This window comes from Puma concolor, chromosome E1 (assembly GCF_028749965.1).
Source record: "Puma concolor isolate L17-30 chromosome E1, mPumCon1.1.hap2, whole genome shotgun sequence".
NCBI classification, from domain to species: Eukaryota; Metazoa; Chordata; class Mammalia; order Carnivora; family Felidae; genus Puma; species Puma concolor.
Window position 1 is genome coordinate 59,729,087 of NC_141680.1, and position 6,711 is coordinate 59,735,797.

Sequence of the window (6,711 nt, forward strand, 5' to 3'; positions counted from 1 at the left end):
TGACCACCTGCTACAATGTGGGTAAAGCTCGAAGATGCTACGTGAAAGCAACCAATCCCTACCACATGATCCCACTTCCAAGAACCATCCAGAAGAGAGTGGAGACAGAATGCAGAGCAGTAGGTTGCCAGGGTCTGGAAAGAGGAGGCAATGGGGAATAATGGCTTGGTGGGTCTGGGGTTTCCTTTTGGGGCAATGAAAATGTTCTGGAAATACATAGAGGTGATGGCTGTGCAACACTGTGAATGTAGGAAAAACCCCTGAATTGTCCATTTACTTGAAAATGGTTAATTTTAGGGGATTCTGGGGGGCTCAGTCGGGTAAGCATCTGGCTCTTGATTTCGGCTCAGGTCATGATCTCATGCTTCGTGGGTTCGAGCTGACCGCGTGGAGCCTGCTTGGGATTCTCTCTCTCTCGCTCTCTCTCTCTGCCCCTCCCCGGCTTGCATGCTCTGTCTCTCTCTCTATCTCTCAAAATAAACTCAAAAATTAAAAAAAAATACAACAGAATGGTTACTTTTATATTATGTGAGCTTCTCAATTGAAAATACATTAAAACAAAATTTCCAGTAGGGCCCTGAGACGTGAGCTCTGAGAAACTGGCGGACACCAGGTGAATTCCTGCAAATGGGACCAGAGCTGGCTGTATTCTCCTCCAGAATTTCTCGCTTCCCGCATCCCAGCAGTGAAGGCTTGGTGAGAACATCAGGTAATGCATAAACTCCCTCCCGTTCCGGCCTTGGGAACCGGCCTGGACGGAGCCAAGAACCCAGGGGGCACGGGAGGGCGACCCCATCACCCTAGTGGTCTTCTTCCCCCCTGCGGGGCCCCACCCCCCCCAAAGAGCCACCTGCCCAAACTCTTTAGGCCGGGCCAAGCGCTGCATGGGAACCGGCACCCGCAAGGGCCTTGGCCACCGGCCGGGAGGAAGCCGAGCTCCGGGGATGCTTCCCTGGTGCCCACGAGACGTGGTGCCCCTCTCTCCTCTTCCCCTCCGCGGGCTTCAGGAAGGCGACCGCTTTCTCTGCCTCCCTCTCCTGCAGTGGCCCGGGGACGACCTTCAGGCCGGCTTCATAAATGGTGTCTGTACAAGGAAGGATGGAGTCTTCGTTCTGGATGGTGCCTGGGGCCCAGGCAGCCCCTAAGCTTTTCCGGGACGATGGTGGAGGTTCTCCTGCTCATTCTCCCCGGGACCATGTTCTTTAGAGCTTCCCCTGCCGAATCCCACCACGGCGTGGGATTCTGAGAAGTCTACCCGAGGGCCCAGGAGGAATATCAGGCCCGTAGTGGGATCTTGCCTGAACTGGGGAGAGAGACAGACCCCACAACGGACACGGCCGCTCCCCAGACGGGAGGATCCAGGTACGGATGTGAAAAATCGTACTCGATCTTCATCAGCTAAAGCCCCCGCCCCGCCCCCACTGCCCCCAGCAATGGAGCCCGAGTAATCCTCAGCGAGAGAGGATAATTAATTCGCAAAGGCCCACATCCCGGGGCCTCGGCCCTTTGACGGGGAGCGGAGGAGGGGAGGGAGGGAGAGAGAGGAGCTAAGTCTGTCGGAATAATCCCTGTCTCGGGGCAAGATGGTTCCAGTCCTAATGAGACCCCCGGGCATTATCGCCGCGTGGATTGTCTACCGCGGCCAGGAAAAGGACGAGCCCAACTTTCTTTCTGAATTTGGACTGACTTAAAGAAGTGGCATCGCATTTGAAGGACACCCAATCAATCTGTTACCCTCGCTGCATGAAATTGTATTTGCTTCCCGCTTTCTATCTCGCTGAGCGCAGCTGGGCTGTAAGTCATTGGTGATAACATTCTTTATTATGCCGTCCTGTTTATGAACTGTGCCTGGAAAGAGGTGATAGAAATATGCAGCAATATGCTAAAGGGACGGGGGGGGGGGGGGGGAGGGGGGAGCAAATGCTAGTTGCCAGGGCAACAAAGGGGCTATTTTGGGCATCGGATTTTGCGGATGATGAAAAAACCCTTTTCTTGCGATGCTTGGACTCTCCCCTCCCCCCGCTCCTGGAAGTGATGAATTCAGAGCCGAATATTTGGGAAAGGGGACGGCTTAATTTCTTAATTAAAAATGATGCTATTTTCCCTTCTACCCCCTTTAAACATGGATGGAAAAACAAACCTAAGGGTGTTGATAAGCATTCTTGAGTGGAAGGCGAGCTTCCGTTCTGGTAGAGAGCGATGTGTGAATAATTTACTAATCTTCACTGATCCCCGCCATCTCCATCTCCCCCCACCGCACACACCCACCTCTTTTTCCCTACACCGACTTAACTCTGATAAACTCCCCGAGCAAAATCCCCGAGCTCTGGACCTCAGCAAAATCTCAAAACCCGCAGGTGTTTACAAGCAACCTGAATTCCAATGAGTTTCTCGCCAGTTGGCCACCAAGGAGATGGCTGGGGCTGAGTGGAGACCACAGCTCTGGGCACGGGCGTCCGCACGAACAAAGGAGAGGGACCCTGCTCCTGTCCCTCCAGCCACGCAGAAGATTTCCCCGGGGAGGGGGCTTACCCTCTGGGGGCGCCGAGCCCCGCCCACAAGCCTGGCGTGTCCGCACCCACGGGGCGGCGTGTGCGCGCCCTCTGGATCCGTCCCGAGCGCTGCGACCGTTTTCACGAGAAGGAGGAGCTGGTGTTTCCACCTGGCCGCCTCCGGATTGTTGCTTCCCTGGTTCTCCAGGTGGGGTCCCCTGACCAGCAGCACATCGCCTGGGGACTGTTGCAGAGGCACATTGGGGGAGCCCCACTCCAGGCTCGCTTCGCCAGAAATTGATCCCCTGCGTGCTTGGCGGTGCATGTCAGGGTGGGAGCGGGGTGGGTAAGTTTTCCTGTTCGGGACGTCCAGATACGCTCCCCCTGTCCGCCGGACTCTGGTATCAGGTCTAAGATACGCTGCCAGGCCCAGGGAGCATCTTGCAAGACCAGTCGGTTCTGGAAGATTCCATAGGTGTCCAAATGGGTGGGACGGCAGGGGAAGGGGTCAGGGCTCTTGTTCTGTGGTCGGAATGGGTTTGTGCCATTTAAGAACTTTTTTGTGCCTCTGGCTTTGAGGCAATGGGCCATGCCGTGTTCTTCCCAGAGACTCCCTTCTGCCCTCTTCGACCCCCAGAAAGCAACGCCCTGAAGATGACTGTTGTGGGCTCATTGTGGGGAGGTTCTTGACGATACATCAGGGGAGAAGGTGACCGGTGGCTTCAGATGTGGCCTCTTCCTGTGGGATGTCACTTACTAGAGCATCAGTGCCCCGAACCTGAGGAGAACGCCGGGATTTAAGCTTTCTTTTAAAAATGGACTTTCTTGGGGCGCCTGGGTGGCGCAGTCGGTTAAGCGTCCGACTTCAGCCAGGTCACGATCTCGCGGTCCGTGAGTTCGAGCCCCGCGTCGGGCTCTGGGCTGATGGCTCGGAGCCTGGAGCCTGTTTCCGATTCTGTGTCTCCCTCTCTCTCTGCCCCTCCCCCGTTCATGCTCTGTCTCTCTCTGTCCCCAAAATAAATAAACGTTGAAAAAAATAAATTAAAAAACGTTGAAAAAAAAAAAAAAGAATTTAAAAATGGACTTTCAGGGATGCCTGAGGGGCTCTGCGGCCGACTTTGGCTCAGGTCACGATCTTACGGTTCGTGAGTTCGAACCCCGCGTCGGGGCTCTGGGCTGACGGCTCGGAGCCCGGAGCCTGCTTCCGATTCTGTGTCTCCCTCCCTCCCTGCTCCTCCCCTGCTCACACTCGGTCTCTCTCTGTCTCTCAAAAATGAATAAACATTACACATTTTTAAAAAATGAACTTTTAATTACACATCATCGAATTCATACGTACTCTGGAAAATACAGAACAGTACAGAACAGAAGAAGGAAGCAAACTACACGTTTCTTGGCTGCACATAAAACATAATGTTTTTCTGCCCTTTTTCCTTTTTTTTAGTTTTTGTTCTACTCTATTTTATTTTCACAAACTTGAGCTCATGTTGTATTCTTTTTTTTTTTCCCAGCTAACGTCATAATGTGAACATTTCCCCATCTTCGATACATGCTTGCATTGTTTTAGCAGCTGCATACTGTTTCGTAATGTGGACGCGTCATAGTTAAGCTTCTTCTGCGAATACCTTATTTTCCACGTCTCTTTCAGGATCTGGAAGTGGCAGCTTGTGATTTTAATACCAAAGAGAGCCGAGGGCGCGGAGAGGCAGGGGTGAGTCCCTTTGTCTTTGACGCCTGGCATGCCGGTGGATGCTGGTGGAGGAGAAACCGATCAGTCAGTGGGGTCTGAAGTGAGTTTCTGCGGTGACGTTCGGGGTAGGAGGCGAAATTGCTTCCCCCCGGGCAAGTGGCAGCGTTTGGCATTTTGAAGGTTGGCAATGAGATAAATGTAGCACAATGGGAGCTCGCACAAAGCTTCCCTTGAGCTCCCTGGAACGGGGTTGTGGCAGGAGGAAAAATGGGGGACAGGCTGGTCTGGCAGGGTTCACTCCAGGGGACAGCCTGCCCCTTAGGGACCAGAGAGAGCCAGGGGTCAGCCCAGAGTCCCATGGGGTGATATTTCTGCTCCATTTCATCCCCTCTGGGACCACACTTCTGGGTCTGTGCACCTGCGAGTGGGAGCAGGTGAAATCTCTTCCGCGGACAGAATCACGGGTGTCAGGGGCACAGGGACGTCTCCTGCCCGCTGACATCCGAGTGTTCGTGTTCCTTTGCGTCTCTGCTTTCCCACGAGTTTGGACCTGCACTTGGTCTCCAAAGCCGACCAAACTGTCCCTTTCTTCCCATGGTTCCCACCCAGCCACCTCCACTAGCAGGGAGCCCCCAGAGACCCTCGGGTCGATAAGCAACAGCGGACGCAGGGCTCTCCTTTCCAAGGAGTTATGCCGGCTGAATGTACTGCTTCGTAAAAGCCAATGTCCCGTGACTCGCGGCGGGGGGGGGGGGGGGGGCGGGCTTCGAAGCTGTGACACTGTTGACAGGTGTGACGGGAGAGTCCTGCCCATTGCAGGGCGGGAGAAGCACCCCTGGTCCCCACCCACTTTGTGCCTGCAGCCCCACTCCTCGTGACATCCGCAGATGCCTTCAGACGTTGTCAGTTATCTGCTGGGGCGCAAGCCCGCGCCGGGTTGAGGACAACGGATGGAGAACACCGTTTCCCAAGGTGTATTCCGGGGAAACCGAGTCTCGTGGGACCCTGCCAACAGCTACTCTCCGAGCAACAACCAGGTTCCAGTATGAGCTAACTTGAGACACCGTGGGCTGGAGGAAGTTCATCCGCGCTGGCTCTGCTCCGACCTCGTTTTTCCCGGCCTCGCGTGCTTTCCTGCGTACCCGCTGCTCCCACTCATGCACAGCCTCCCCCGTGATCAACACCCCCACCAGAGCGTACACTTGTTGCAACGGAGGAGGCTCCGTGGACGCGTCCTATCACCCAAAGTCCACAGTTTACATTAAGCTTCGCTCTTGGTATTGGACACGTTATGGGTTTGGACAAATGCAAAATGACGTGTTTTCACCATTACGGTATCATCCAGAGTAGTTTCACGGCCCTGAAAATCTTCAGGGCTCCCCCCACTCATCCCTCCCTCCTGGCCCTGCCAACCCCGGGCAGCCACTGATCCTTCTACTGTTCCCATAGTCCTGCCTTTTCCAGAACGTCAGACAGAATCACACAGTCTGTACTCTCTTCAGACCGGCTTCTTTCACGTAGTGAGGTGCATTTAAGGTTCCTCCGTCTCTTTTCATGGCTTGATAGCTCATTTCTTTTTGTGCTGAATAACATTCTGCTGTCTGGCTGGACCGCAGTCTATTTATCCCTTCACCTACTCAAGGGCATCTTGGCTGCCCCCCAAGTTTTGGCAAGCATGAATCAAGTTGCTGTAAGCAATCCACGTGCAGGTTTTTGTGCGGAGGTAAGTTTTCCCCTCCTTTGGGTGAATACCCTGGAACACGATTGCGGGGTCGTGTGGTAAGAGTCTGTTTAGTTTCATAAGAAACTGCCAAACTGGCTTCCACAGTGGCTGTGCCATTTTGCATCCCCACCGGCAGCGAGTGAGTTCCTCCTACTCCATATCTTCACCGGCGTTGGGTGTTGGGCCAATCTAAGAGGCATGTAGTGGTGTCTCATTATTGCTTTAATTTGTATTTCCCTAATGACATGATGTAAAGCACACTTTCATGCTTATTTGCCATCTTATATCTCCTTTGGAGAGCTGTCAAAGTCTTTGGCCCATCTTTAATTGGGCTGCTTGTTTTCTTATTGTTGAATTATAGGAGTTCTTTATATATATCAGGTAATAGTCCCTTATCAGATGTGTCCTTTGCAAATACTGTCTCTCAGTCTGTGGCTCGTCTCCTCATTCTTTTGAACCCACTTTTTGCAGAGCAGTGGTTTTTAATCTTAACGAAGCTGGGCTTATCAAGGATTTCTTTCATGGATTGTCCCTTTGGTGTTATGGCATAAACTTTTAATTTCGAAATAATTTTAGATTTCTAGAACAGTGCAAAGACCGGGCAAAGGGTTCTGTTTGACAGTGGTTCTTAATTGGGAGCGTCCCCGCCAGGGGCATTCGGCAGGGTGAGGGGACACTGTGGGTTGTCACATGGGGGGGGTGGGTAGGTAGGACTGCTCCTGGCACCCAGTGGGGTGCCGCTAAACATCTTAAAATCCACAGGATAGCCCCACAACAAGGAAGGATCTAGTTCAAAATGTCAGTAG

General features: G+C 53.2%; 1 long non-coding RNA gene across 3 annotated transcripts; it reads left to right on the forward strand.

Moving 5' to 3' along the window:
* Positions 1–1,513: 1,513 nt before the first annotated feature.
* Positions 1,514–6,418, forward strand: LOC147574556 (uncharacterized). Of its 3 annotated transcripts, none has more exons than XR_015244323.1 (3): positions 1,514–1,794; positions 4,141–4,896; positions 5,046–6,418. It is a non-coding gene; the product is annotated as an uncharacterized LOC147574556 (long non-coding RNA). The 3 variants fall into 3 exon arrangements; XR_015244324.1 differs by having other exon boundaries at positions 1,515–1,794; positions 5,070–6,418; XR_015244325.1 differs by lacking the exon at positions 1,514–1,794 and adding an exon at positions 2,610–2,700.
* Positions 6,419–6,711: the final 293 nt, after the last annotated feature.